Genomic DNA, 13422 nt, shown 5'->3' with positions numbered 1-13422 from the left:
GGCCTGTGCAACCAAATCCAAGGGATTTACCCCCAAAACTTGCATCCAGGCTACAGAGGCAGCAGGTGGATGCTGGCAGAGCCGCTGCGGCACGGCAGCAGCAAAGCCCTGAACCGCGATGGGAAAATTGCTTTTTATTCTCATTTTGCAGAGGGTGCAAGGCACAAGGGGAGCAGTCGACGGGGCAGGAGCAGGATCTGTCCCCGGGCCTGGGTGCGGGCACTGTACCCTCCCGCGGTGACCAGTGCCACCTTCACTCACTCCCACGGACCAGCCTTGCTTCTGGATGTGTTCACACTGCTAATGAACTAATCACCACGCAATTACCGGTGTGGGGCTGGTGCCGTGGTGTGTCCGATTGGATGAATGAGATATTTCACAGGAAGAGATTTCTTATGAATTACAGCTAATAATTATCTTTAGGCCACATGGCACAGGTACCCGCAGCGGTGCGGCCAGGTGGGATGGACGTGACCTACGCCCGCACCCGCTTCTTCATCCCGAAGGAGATGCCCTTTACCAGGGATGCCCGCGGGGAGCGGGGTGACCCGCGCAGGGCTGCTCGGCCCCACCGTGGGACGCCCGGGCCGGCGGCTCCACCGGCGCCCCGCGAGGTGCCCCCGCGCCGGCGGGTCCCGCTGGGTCCCCCGGGGCCGGGGCCGCCGCAGCCTTGCTGGAACAAAGGCTTCCCGAAGAAAGGCGCTTCCTGGAGAGCAAAGGACTCAGGGCCGGGGCTGTGTGTGAGCCCTGCCGGGAGGCTGAAGTCATCTGCTGGGAAATGCTCCGCGTTTCGCCGGAGCCTCCCTTTTTCCAGGGCCCAGCTCAGCGCCTGGTTTCCTTGTGGACAAATAGTTCAGTGGGTCAGGCAGAGCTGGCAAGCACCGAGCAAGTCGGCCGGAGGCTGCTGGGCGCCGGCAGACGCGGTACGGCATCTGCCTTAGGAGCATCCCGGCAGCAGCCACGTGCCCGTGCGAGGGTGACGTGTCCCCCGTGTCCCCAGCTGAGGACCAGATTCTTTCCCACCTGAGTCAGGGCAGGTGGCGAAGGGGTGGTTGTGGTCAGCCCCAGCCCCGGGAATGGCCAGCTCAGCTGTTTTCTGTTTTCTGCTCATTTGCTCTTTTTCTTGGCTTCCAGCTCCATCTGACAAGTGAAAGGCACTGGGGGCAGTGGAAAGGTGCCCTGGGCCACAGCGGCTCTCTGCCCTGGGAGCGTGCTGGCCCCGGGCGATCGCTGCCACCCACGCCGGCAGGTCCCCGGTGGCTGCGGGGCTGAGCTGGGAGCGCGGTGCGGACCACGCTGGCCAAGCCCAGCAATCAGGCACTGCATCCGAGGAAGCGGAGAAAGTTGTCTTTCTTTTTCAGCTCTTTTCAATAACCAGAGGTCAGCCTTGTTTATACAGGATTATAACTGGAACGACAACAGCAATACCCATTGTGTGAGCAGCGAAACCCACAGCTAACCCGAAAAAGCTGTTTTCTCAGCGCAGGCGCAGCCGCCGCAGCCTCCCGGGCGGTGGCCAGAGCCCTTGGTCCTCACCAGGACGGTCCTGCCTCCCCTTCCCCTGCCTTTGCCCTGCCACGGCCCCGTCTTGCGCAGCCCTGGCTCTCCGGTGATGGTCCCCCCAGCTCGGGGGGCCGCACTGCCCGCCGCATCCCCCGTCTTTGCTCCCTGAGCCGCTCCCCCTGAAACCCGGGGTGCAGCCCCCAGGTCCCGAGCGTGAGTGAAGCTGCTGCAAATCCCACCCACAGCGCTCACAGCCGGGCTAACGCCGGGGAAAGGCTTCGGCTCGGCACGATGCGGTGCACGAGGAGGGCTGAGCGCGCCGGGGCGAGCTGAGCGCGCCGGGGCGCACGGGGCGGGTGCGCTCGGGGCACGCGTCTGTGCGCTGGCTGGAGTCGCTTCCCCAGCAGCTGATTGCGGCGGCAGTTGTTGCTTTAATACTCGGTTCCCATCACAGAGAGAGCCCAGGCTTTTAGGAAGGAAAGTCTTACACTTCTACCAACTATTTCAAGACTCCCATAAACACATTTTTGGTTCAGCATTAATGAATTACCTCAATGCGGAGCTACTCATGCCAAATACATGAATACAGAGTGTAGAAAAGCCGCCGAGAAGCAGATTTGGCTGCCATTCAGCTGCTCCGATCGGCGCAATTTCTTTTCTCGATTATAGCAAGAAAACACGCTCTGCCTGTGGCACCGCGTCCTCCCAGGAACAGGCAGCTGGCCGACAGTTGGGCTGTGCAGAACCTGGGCACGCCGGGGTTAGTCGCTGCTTCCATCACTTGAATTGGCAGAAAACGCTGCTCGCTGGTGTCTGTGCAGGAGACGCAGCCAAGAACCGGGATCCTGCTCTTTCTGCATGCCCAGGCTCGCTCCTCCGGGCCGCCCGACCTCCTCTTGGGTGCTGGGGAAAGGAAGACTATGAGTAGGAGGATTTCTGAGCCTGGCTTTTTTGGGGAGGTGGGTCGGGGCTGCCCGTCTGTGGCCCCGCAGCCACGCGTGCCCACGAGCACCACGGCCGGGTGCAGCTCCACCGTGGCCCCTCTCCGTGGAGCAATGAACCCTCGGCCGCGGCCTCGGCGACCCTGTCCCCTGCTTTCCTCCAACAGCAAGGGCTCTGCCACGCTGGGGACTGCCAGGAGATGACGTGCACCCCGGGGAAAGTGCAGCCTCCCTTTTGCAGAAACTGTTCTCACCAGGGCTCTGCTCCCTGGGTTCCCGACCTCCACACCCCGCTGGGTGTTTGCTCATCCCTTGCTCTTCGAGCATCATTTGACCAGAAGCACCATGGATAAAAGGGCTTGTGCTACATCGCGGCTGAGGATGCCACTTTCAAGCAGGGGAGAGGAGGGGAATTAAGCAAGGCAACACAGCGATCGCACCTCCACCGCTTTGCGTCTCAGTCCTCAGGAGCTCGTCAGCAAGGGCTGAGCTGGTTATTGCCTCTCTGCTCCCTGAAACAAAACTCCAGCGGCAGGCGAGCAGGGGAGAGGGGGCGGCCGGCTGCACCCCTGCACCCACCCAGCCCCGCGGCCAGCAGCAGGAGGGTCACCCATCCTCTTCCTCGTCGGGAGGGCCGATGCAGCAGCGCAGGACGTCTCCATCTGGGAAAGGTTTGCTGTTCTCAAGAGCTGCTGTGGCTCCCGACATGTTTTAACTTAGCGCGAGGCATTACCTCACCGGCCCGCCGCAGATGGCGGATGGCAGATGGCTGCTGGCTGCGCCGCGCTCCTCTCTCCCCTCTCCCCGCTTCGTCTGCAGCCCCTGAACCCAGCGCTTTCTGCTTGCGTTTTCCATGTGCTGGCCAGTTTGCCCCCAGGATCCTGGGGAGGCGGGTGCCTGGTTTCTGAGCATCACACCAGCCAGGCCTGGAGGAAGAGAAGCCCTTTGCAGCATCCCTGGAGGAAGGGAAACACTTTAGATCGTCCCCGGAAGAAGGGGAGCCCTTTGCAGCATCCCTGGAGGAAGGGAAACACTTTATAGCATCCCTGAAAGAGAAGGGGAGCCCTTTGCAGCACCCCTGGAAGAAGGGGAGCACTTCGCAGCATCCCTGGAGGAAGGGAAACACTTTAGATCATCCCTGGAAGAAGGGGAGCCCTTCGCAGCATCCCTGGGAGAAGGGGAGCACTTGGCAGCATCCCTGGAGGAAGGGAAACAATTTATAGCATCCCTGGAAGAGAAGGGGAGCCCTTCGCAGCATCCCTGGACGAAGGAGAGCCCTTTGCAGCATTCCTGGAGGCAGGGGAACACTTTATAGCATCCTTGGAAGAAGGGAAGCCCTTTGCAGCACCCCTGGAAGAAGGGGAGCCCTTTGCAGCATCCCTGGCACCGACAACCTTTGCTAAAGCTCGCAGCCCACCTCCTTGCACACGGGGTCTCGTGGCCACCTCTCTCTCTCGCCAAGGCTTTCACCGCCCAGCAGAAAGGATTAGGATGTTGCTGAGAGCAACCTCACCTTCACATCGACAGGGAAACCCTCAGTGCCAAACCCAAGTGGAAGAGAGGAGTTTTGGCTCAGAGCAGGGCAGACGCTGCCGTGGCTCCGTGCCTCAGTTTCCCCATGTGCTGTGCAGGCCACGGGGCAGCCCAGCCTCTCCTCGGGCACTTTAGAGACAACAGTCTCCCTGGCAAAGGGCAGGATGTATCAGGGTAATTTTGACAGAGTGCTTCTTTCCTGAGAGAGAACAATAATAATAATAATTACAATAATAATACTAAGAATAAAGAAAAGGGCCTGAGAGCTTTCCCTCCCTGCAAGCAGAGGAACAACTTTTGCTTTTTGGTGCTGTGTTGGGGACTTTAAGGGAAGGGAAATGAGCATGAACGCACTGCATCTGCAGCTCAAAACCCCAAGAACTGTGACATCCCCCCCATAAATTGGCCTAAAAACGAGATTTAAAAGCTTGCCACAGGCAGCATCTTTTCCTTCACTTTCTGATTTCAGAGCAGCCTTTGTGCTGCAGCTCAGGGAAAACGGCAGCAAAATCCCCCAGCAGCGGAGCTGGGGCTTGGTGGGATGCTGCGAGCGGCCGCTGGGGAGTTGGATGCAGGGATGCAGGGTGGGAGGAGGAGGATGGCGTGGACCCCCAGGAATGAAGGCTGCGCCAAGGCTGGGGATCCCCGTGGCTGGCGGGGTGCAGGGGGCTGGAGGGAGGCGGTGGGGAAGGGCTCTAAGGGAAAGGCTTTGTTCGTGGGCCAGCCGGGAGCGTGCGAGGGCCTCCGGGTTCCAGCATTTCTCCTCCACTTAGCTCCTGCTGTGCGCGGGAGCCGGGCCAAGGTGGAGCACGGCGGGGTGGAGCGGGTCCCCGAGGAAGGCAGGGGACCGCCATGCATTTAGCCCTTAAATTGCCTGGGAAAGCGGCTCTATCTTTCCATCTCCCTCCAGGGCTCTTCTCTCGCCCAAGCTGAGGCTGTTTCCCAGGCTGCTCGCCCTGAACACCTCCACCTCTGCCCTCCTCCTAACGACCCCGCTTGCTCGTCCCGTTCAGCCTTGCTCGGGTCTGAAAGTGCTCGGGAAGGATAAGCAAAGGCTCACGACAGAACAGCCCTTCGTGGCGCGCTCGAGCTGGAGAAATAAGGTTAAAGGCTCTTATCTGATGGAGCTGCAGCCTTGCCAAAGCCTGTTGCTATCAGCTCGGGACACATGTGCTATTGGCAAAGCTTCGGGGACACAATAATACAAACAGTTTTCATTGTCGAGTCAACAATGATGGGAGAAGGAGCCTGGTGCTATTACCGGTATAAAAGGCGCACTGTAGGAAAGCTCAGGACAGGAGGATGCAGTCGGGATCAACAGCGGGGTTTAGCAGATTACAGTTATATTTGTATTCGGGAAGGAGAAACCTTCCATCCCCAGTGGGCTGGAGCCAGAAGGATGGAGCCGGGGGGGGGGGTTGGCTGCGAGGGAAAACTCAGAGCAGCGCTGGGAGCAGCTGCAGCAAAGTGCTGATGGCAGTGGGTTTGGGCAAGGGCAGGAGGCAGGTTTGCAGCGCGTCAGCCCCAGGTCGTGCTCTGCCAGCTCCCGAGAAGTTGCCCAGGGAGAAAAACTCGTGGCTGTAAATGAGGGAGCAGGGGTTGCGGGGCGAGGGAGGCTGCCGCAGTGACAACCACCGGCTTGCGGGATCCCTCTACACCCTCTCACTACAAAGCCTGTATATCTGAAAAAGCCCACGCTGGTGTGTGCGGGGCGGATGGGTGATCCAGCACGTGCTGCACTAAATCCCTGCTGTCATTCGGGCAGATACGAGGATGGTGGGGCGATCGGTGCCTCCGCACCGGCCGGGTCTGGTGCACGGGGGCCATGCCGCACCCGTGCGTTTCGCAGGGGGAAGCATCCTTCCAACACCCGTGTCGCATCGCCCCACGCTCTTCCTCCTCAGCCTTCCTGGGCCCCTGTCAATCCAAACCGGGGATTTTTGGAGAACACACGCTCCTGGGCAGGGTTGGTGGATGAGTAGGATGGGAGGATGAGTGGGACGGGGGCACCGTCCTGCCCAGGGCAGCGGCCACCCGCGAAGCGGCGCCCACGGGGTTGCCCCATGCCCGCGGCTCTGCCTGCCCCAGCCCCGGTGCTGTGCCATGCCCCTGGGACCCAGGCAAGGTCCTGATCCGTGATGCCACACACCGGCGAGGGCACAGAGAGGGTGCTCCAGTGATGCAGGACCCAAAGGGCAAGGCGGAGGGTCTCCAGCCAGCCGGCTCGCAGAGGGCAGGGTCAGCAGATGGGGCAGCGGGACCGAGGCACGGTGCCGCACCCTCGGAGGTGGATGGCGAGGTGACAGGGAGCATCGCCTCGGCTGTGCCCACGGTGGTGAGGAAGAGGATGCAGGTTTGCCAGCCGTCGTGCCGTGGTGGTAGGGGGACAGTGAGCACAAAACCATGGCAGGGTGCGATGGGGCTGGAAAGCCGGGCAGGAGGTCAGGAACTTATCGGCTGCTGTCAGGGGCCGAGTGGGGCCGGGGCGGCCATTCCCACCGGGAGCAATGATGTCAGGCGGCGGCCACGGCCGGGAGGCAGGAAGCCCGACGCAGCCGGCGAGTCTGTCCTCCTCAGCCTTCCCCATGTGTTTTTGTGAACAATGCACCCCGCGGCAGGGACGCCGTGAGGCTGGCCCTCCCGTGTCGGCGACACCGCGAAGCTGGCCCTCCCGCACCGCCAGCAGCACCGCGTCGCTGCCTTGCACCCGCGCTGGCATCCCGGCCGCTACTCTGTGCCGAGGGCTGCTCCCCATCCATGTGGGCTGCGGGACGGTGCCAGCGTTGCACCTTTTCCGTGGGGATTTGGTGTGTCTGCTGCATCGCCGTGAGATCTGGAGGGAGGAAAACCCCGGCGTGCATTGGCCGCAGCCTGCACCGCTCCGGCACGGCTGTGCTGTCGTGGCCCTGCCTGCGCAGGCAGGGCTGCCGCTGCACCTCCCGAGATGGCACATCTGGCCCTGGCAAGGCACATGTGTGGGGCAGACAGGCTGAGGAGCCCCAGAGCAAGCTCACGGAGAAAGGACGGCCGTGCCAGCTGCTGGCCTGGCCCTCTCCCACTCCCAGCTCAGCTAGGGCAGGGTAAATACCCGCCTCGAGCATCCAGCCGTGCCTGCCCGGGTGTCCAAGTATTCCATCTGGAAGTGGCAACCGCGATTACTCAAATGTGCCAAGGGAAAGCTCCGGCAGATTGAAGCGCTCAGTGATGCTGTGAGATGCAGAAGAGCCTCTCCGGGCTGGGGGTCCGCTGGGGCAAGGGGAGCCGCGAGCCCTGCCTCCACCCTCCCAGTCCGGGCAGCTGGGGCTTGATTTTGCCTCCTGGCCCCATGAGCAGCCTCCGTGAGCCCAGCGGGCATTCGGAGCCGGCAGGGTGACGGCAGCCAAGCCAAGGGGCTGCGAAGGGGGTGGCTGGGACGGGGCAAGGCGCCTGGTCGCGAACGCCCGGAGGGAGAGGGACTTCCTGAGCACATCCAGCTAAAGGATGGCCTCAAGGACTCCAGCTCGGCCTCTCCCTCCGCTCCCTCCACCCCACCCAGCACACCCTTGTTTTCGCAGAGGTGCCTCCGCGCCGGGGACGCAGCGGGCTGCGTTTGCCAGCGGCTGGCAGCGATGTCCGTGCTGGTGCCGACAGGCCGGCTGGCATGTTTTCCCCCAGGGAGGCTTTAGCAGGAGGCTGTGCATTTCTGGGAATTGTGTCAGGCAGGGAAGGAGGTTATTGTTCGAGCTGCAAGTGTGCGGCGTGCTGATGAGATCAGGGCTCGGTGCTCGGCGGTGGGGCAGCTGAGCCGTCTGCAGCACCGCTGATGGCGCGATAAGAAGGAGAAGGCTCTTATCTGCGGTCCCATCGCTGCGGGGAGAGCTGGAGAGCAGAGGGCATGGCAAAACCCTGGTGACCTGGCCCTGCTCGGCCTCGCCGTGCCGTTAGCACGGGGCAAAGGGGTGTCCAGGGGGTTTCAAAGGGCGTGAGGAAGGCAGTGAGGCAGGGAGCACGCTGCCTTCGCCCTCCGGCACGCCGCGGTGCAGCCGCCCACCCTGCTGACTTCGTCTGTGCAGACTCATCCTCCCAGTCCTCCCAGTTCACCCAGCAGCCCCCTCAGGTACATGAATCCAGCCCCGGGCCTGGGAGTCCCAATGGCTTTTAGATCATGGGCGCCCTTGCCGTGGGGGGAACCTGCCCCGCAGAGCTCCCCGCAGCCGTGCCGAAGCAGCTTTCGCTCCAGCCACGGCCGGAGGAGGCCGAACGCTGCCTGTTCGCTGCCTGGCTTTCGCCCTCTGCCTGGCTGGTGGGCGGCGGGAGGCGTCTGTCCGCGCAGCCACTGCGTGGGCACCGTCCTTGTGTCCCCGTGATGGTGGTGATGGAGGGACTGCCGCGGCTGCCAGCCCACGGCTGAAAGGCTGAGGGCCTTGTGCTTTGGCAGGGCAGCTCAGGGGAGGGTATTTCTGAGAAAAGGCCCCTCTGTGCTGCCCCAGCCCTCCCCGCTGAGCCCCTCCTTCCTCCCTCTCTGCCAGTCGATCCCTGTCTCCAGCTCCTCTCGGAGGTCTCGGTCCCAGCCCTGGCTGCCCTGCCATGTTCTTGCTCCTTTGCAGGCAGACAACAGGTCCTGTCGATCCCAAACTCCGTGGGAGACAATATCAGAGCTCTGTTTGCAAAACCACTGCGAGGAAGGGGCTGGGGGGTCAAAGCCCTTTGCAATCCTTTGCTGTGGGTGAGCTGGGAGGTGCCACGTTAGCCCATGAGAAGCTAACCATCCTCCTCCTCCTCCTTGGGAGGATGCTTCCCTCCAGGTGCCACGGCTTTTGAGACAGAGCAAGTCACGAGAGCCCGAGGAGGACAGACCTGCTGCCACGGAGGGGCACCGCCATCCGGAGAGCTTCCCCACCGCCCTGGTCTGGAGATCGCGCTGGCGAGCAGGGACAGCATAGGAAACGCTACATGGGAAAGCCCTGTGTGAGAGCCCAGGAGCCCCTGCCTTCCCACAGCAGACTTATCAAGGCACCAGTTCAGAGTGGCGCTTTCCATGGGCCAAAAGGGAAGTGCATACACACCAGACTCCTCGGGGTCAAGGATGCTGGGCAAGCAGCGAGCCGAGAGGCTGCAGGGGGCAAGGGAGGGAACCGGGGCGTGGGGAGGGAGACACAAATAGCAAAATGAATGGCTTGAACTTCCTATGTTTTATGAAGGCGAATAAAAGGAGACAGAGAGGGGGAGAGCAAGGAGACCTGAGCGCTTGCACACGCTCTCACGCACACACGGACCAGCCCAGAGCCCCTTGGTGGCCAGCGTGGCACGGCAGCCTTGGCTGGCATGGCTCTGGGCCAGCTGCTTGTCTGGCCCAGCGTCCCCCGAGAACACCTCATGAAGCATGACAGGCTGCTGCTTAGTACTTATTCCTCCCCCTGTCATTATTATTTTGAACAGCAGCCAGGATAATTAAAATTGTTAGAAGGAGGAGATTTAGGGAACATCCAAAGTGTCTCGGAAGAGCATCTGCAAAGCTGGAGGTCCAAACTCCACCCTGGCACTCGCAATGAGCAGGGCCCAGGGGAACCGTCATCTCCTCCGCATCCTCCCTTCCACGCTCCGCGTTCGCAGGGTGGCAGAGGCTGGGCTACCACGCAGGGTGGTCCTGGCCATGTTCCCCTCCGCGGCTGCTGCCCGCTGCAGCCAAATCCTGCAGCCCTTCCTGGCGCAGGACTTGTCCCAGGAGGTCCAGATGGCAGCGTCCCCAGGCACGGGCTGCTCACCAGCACCTCTGGGACAGATGCGGTGGGAGGTTGTGGGGAGCAGAGGACACGGAGCCTCTGCAGGCTGCTCTGCCGGAGCAGCGCGGATGGAGCCTGCGACATCTCCTGGGAGCCATGCTGGCTTCTGTTGTGGTAGGAGGGCCTGTGCCATGAGACGAGGTGTGGAGCGGTCCCTTGGCTCCTCAGAGCAGAAAACAGGACGGTCTGCAAGAGAGAAACGCAAGTCACAATTTGGGCCAAATTCGCCAGGTTTCTTAAGTGTTTGGATGGAGCATTTTGACCTCCAGGGTCAAATGTCCCTGGTGCCACGGCTAGGAGCCTAAGGACATGGGACAACTGCAGCAAGGAGGGGGACAAAAGGCTGATCCGCGCCTCTATTCTGGGGCTGGCACTAGCTCATGTCTAGGGGATCGGTTCTGCTGTCTCTCTCTTCCTCCTGTCCCAGATTTGAGCTGCCCTGGGCTCAGGGAGGAACAGTAAAGTAACCATCCTCAGGAGGTCAGTGCTGGCAATGGCTTGGCCATCAGTGCAGGAGGGTGGCTGGCTGCGGGCATCCTCGCCAGCGACGCGTGGAGGCCGCAGGAGCCCTGCTGCGCTGGCTGCCGTGCCAGGTGGAGACGGCCGAGAGCCGAAAGCGAACCACCCAGCAGAGCCAGGAGCCCTCCGCCGCCGCCAAGGCAGGCTCACGAGGGTGAAAAGGAGGGGAGACGCATCAAAACCCCTCCCCAAAATCCGTGCTGCTCTGGCAAATCCTACAGCAGCTGCTCCCATCTCCTGGCTGGCGTTTGCGGTGCTGGATGAGGGCTCGGGGTCCAGCAGCTATTTGCCGTCTGTGGTTCCCTGGATGGGGTCTCTCGCTACCGGCTCAGAGCCCAGCGTGTCACCCAGGGACAGCCAACCTGTCCCTACCAGCCGTGACCCCAAGCCTGAGGTCCTGGAGACCTGGGCACACCTGAAGTTAGGGGGTGTCTCAGGACAGGGCTTCCCTGGGGGTCTCGTGGTGGGTAGGGTGGGCAAAGCTGGGCCCAGGAGGGCCTCTTGTCTCTGCCTTCTCCAGAAGTGGACCAGACTGAGCCTCCGGTGGCCGGGAGCAAGAGAAAGGGTGGGGTTTGGTGGCCGATCTCCAAATGAATGATGGCGTCTTGAATCTGTTGGGGATACTGGAAGCAAGGAAAGCTCACCCGACTTGATCCAGCCCATCCGCCGGGTCCGAGTCAGCTGAGGGGAACACAGTAGCCCAGTGGGAAAACCAGGTGAGATTTTTCTGGGTTTTTATTTTGCAGCAAAATTCTCCTGGCTCCCCCAGCTCTGCCTGCCGAGGGGAGCTGCCAGCAAGGCACCACGTCCAGAGACTTTGACGGTGCCTCTCAGTGTGCAGGGTCAGCTAAAGCCCCCTCCCAACCTCTCCCCCAGCCCAGCTCCCGGGACAGACTCGCCCCTGCTCTGTTTTTAGCACATTCAAGTAGCTGCTTTCACAAGAGGTAAAAGAAAGTTCATGGATCCGTTGACAGATCAGCCCAAGCGGGAATTTCTCTGGGAATTCCTGCAATAGCAGGTTGGCTCCCGCGGAGGTGGAGTTTCCTCTGGATCTACCTCCACCCAGGCTTGGGGAGCGCTCTGGCCACCGGCTCCACGCTCGGGGGGCTGGGCTGAGCGACGCCACCGCTGCTTCCCAGCCAAGGTCAGCCAGAAACCCTCCCCGCTCTGCAAACGCCTGTCCTGTTAACCCTTGGGAAGAGCGGAGCAGCAGGCGGGCAGGGTCAGGCTGCAGAGCTGGCCCGTGCCCGCAGGCGTGCAGGGCCAGGGGGCATTTTCTTCTCCTGCCCAGCAGGCAGTGGATGGGGCTGCAGGCGTGAGGATTTCACGCCGTTATGTTCCTCGGGAACCCGCTGCCAACCAGGCAGTCGTGGGGCCTGGGCGAGAACGGTCCGCCGCGGCGGGAGGCCGGCGTTGGCGGGATGACGGGTTTCTCGCTCGGAGGCAGGGAGCGACGGGGTGACGGCGCTCGGCATCGGTGACTGTGCGCTCTGGAATCTGAGACACGTCCCCGGCCATAGTTGTGGTCAGGAACCATCTTCGCGTTGCAGCGATACAAACCACATTCACAGTGGCAGCAGTGCCGCTCGAGCACGCCTCTGACGCCAAGGACTGGCGTGACCCGACCCCACACACGGGACAGGCAGCTGCCCGCTTCCAAGGACCTCCAGAAGGTCCCCTTGTTGGGACTTGTTTCCTCCTCCCCTCGCAGAGGTGGGCCTCTCCAAAATGGCACCCCCTCGCTTCACAGCCAGACCCTGCCAAGGGATGGAGGCTTTCCAGATGCTGCGGAGGCTCCAGACGGCGGGATGGAGGGAACTTGCGTTCGCAAACATGGGGCCAAGCCAAGAAGTTTCAAGGTAGCTCCAAGTGTCATGCCAGGGAGAGGGTCTGGAGCTCAGGTTTGGTCTGGGGCCACCTCTGCTGGTTTGGGGATGAATCAAAATGTGTCTCGCACATCTGGGGAGCAGCTCTTGCTCGAGGGGATCCCAGAGTTCTGTCCAACTCCGTGTGAGCTGCCATAAAGAAGAGCAAGCTGGCAGCTTTACGTACCTAACAGGCAGTTTGGGGGACAGCCACCCAGGATCTGTTCAGTACTCCCCACCTTCGTGTGCTGGTAAAGCTAAACTCTGCCCTCGGTGACTCACTTGCCCTGGTTCCCCACACCGAATTCTGCAGCCTGAGGCCATACACAGCGCATCTCCAGGCTTTCGCCTGATCTGCGGCCCCGCCGGGGCAGGACACGGCCGCTCTTTACCAGCACAGTCAGGGCCCTCTCCGAAACATCCGTGCTTGGCGAGGGCTGCGAAGCCGGCTGTGCAGGAGGCATCGAAGTCCTCTCCCTGCCAGGAACCAGCTGGAGAGAGCAACAATATTCAGCAGAGTCCCAGGAGCAGACATTGCGCAGCTCCCGGGGGACACGCCGCCCTCGCACAGTGTACGAGTGCCACCTACAGGGGGGCTCCACACTCCGGCCTGGGCACCCCCAAATCATCCCTACCCTCTCCACCCTTCTGTTAATTAGTCTGATGTCCCTAAGGCTGCACGGGCCTGGCTGCATGGCCCCACATCGGGGTTTAGCCAGGCAGCAGGGCTAACCGCGGCGCTGAGGGCGACCCGCCGCCGGATCGCAGCCACGGGCGATATCCCTGCTGTGCTCGGTCGCTGCTGGAGCTGCTTCCCCGGCCCAGAGCACCGCAGGGCCGCTGGCTCGAGTTGTCTTTCAGGTGGTGCTGGTGCTGCTGCCTGGGCTGCGGCGGCTCCATCGGGATGGGCTCACCTGGGGCTGGTGGAGGGGGCAAAGCGGGGCCCACCTGTGGCAGGGGCTGGGCAGGTTATAAAGGGCAGGGCTCCCTGCTCCCAGCCAGGCTGGGCTGTGTGTGGGATGCAGCGGTGCCCAGGCCTCCCTGGTGGGGAGCCACCCGGGGCCCAGCTCGGTGAGGGCAGCCTCCGCCTGGGGGATGCTGTGCCAGGCTGAGGGGCAGGCGGCGGCCCCGGCTCAGCCGCCGGTGCCCCACGACAACGCATTGGGACACGCGTGTAGTCTGTGCTGGCTCGGGGAGACCCCGAAACGGCACCGCGGGGGACACCGGGGGGCGACGGACCGCGGGGCTCCCCCTCCACGCTCCGTTGCCGGCCCCTCAGGGCGGCGGCCTGCGGCTGCT

This window comes from Platalea leucorodia, assembly GCF_965183815.1.
Source record: "Platalea leucorodia genome assembly, chromosome: 13".
Lineage (NCBI taxonomy): Eukaryota > Metazoa > Chordata > Aves > Pelecaniformes > Threskiornithidae > Platalea > Platalea leucorodia.
The sequence above is the reverse complement of the archived record's forward strand: the minus strand, read 5'-3'. Positions refer to the sequence as shown.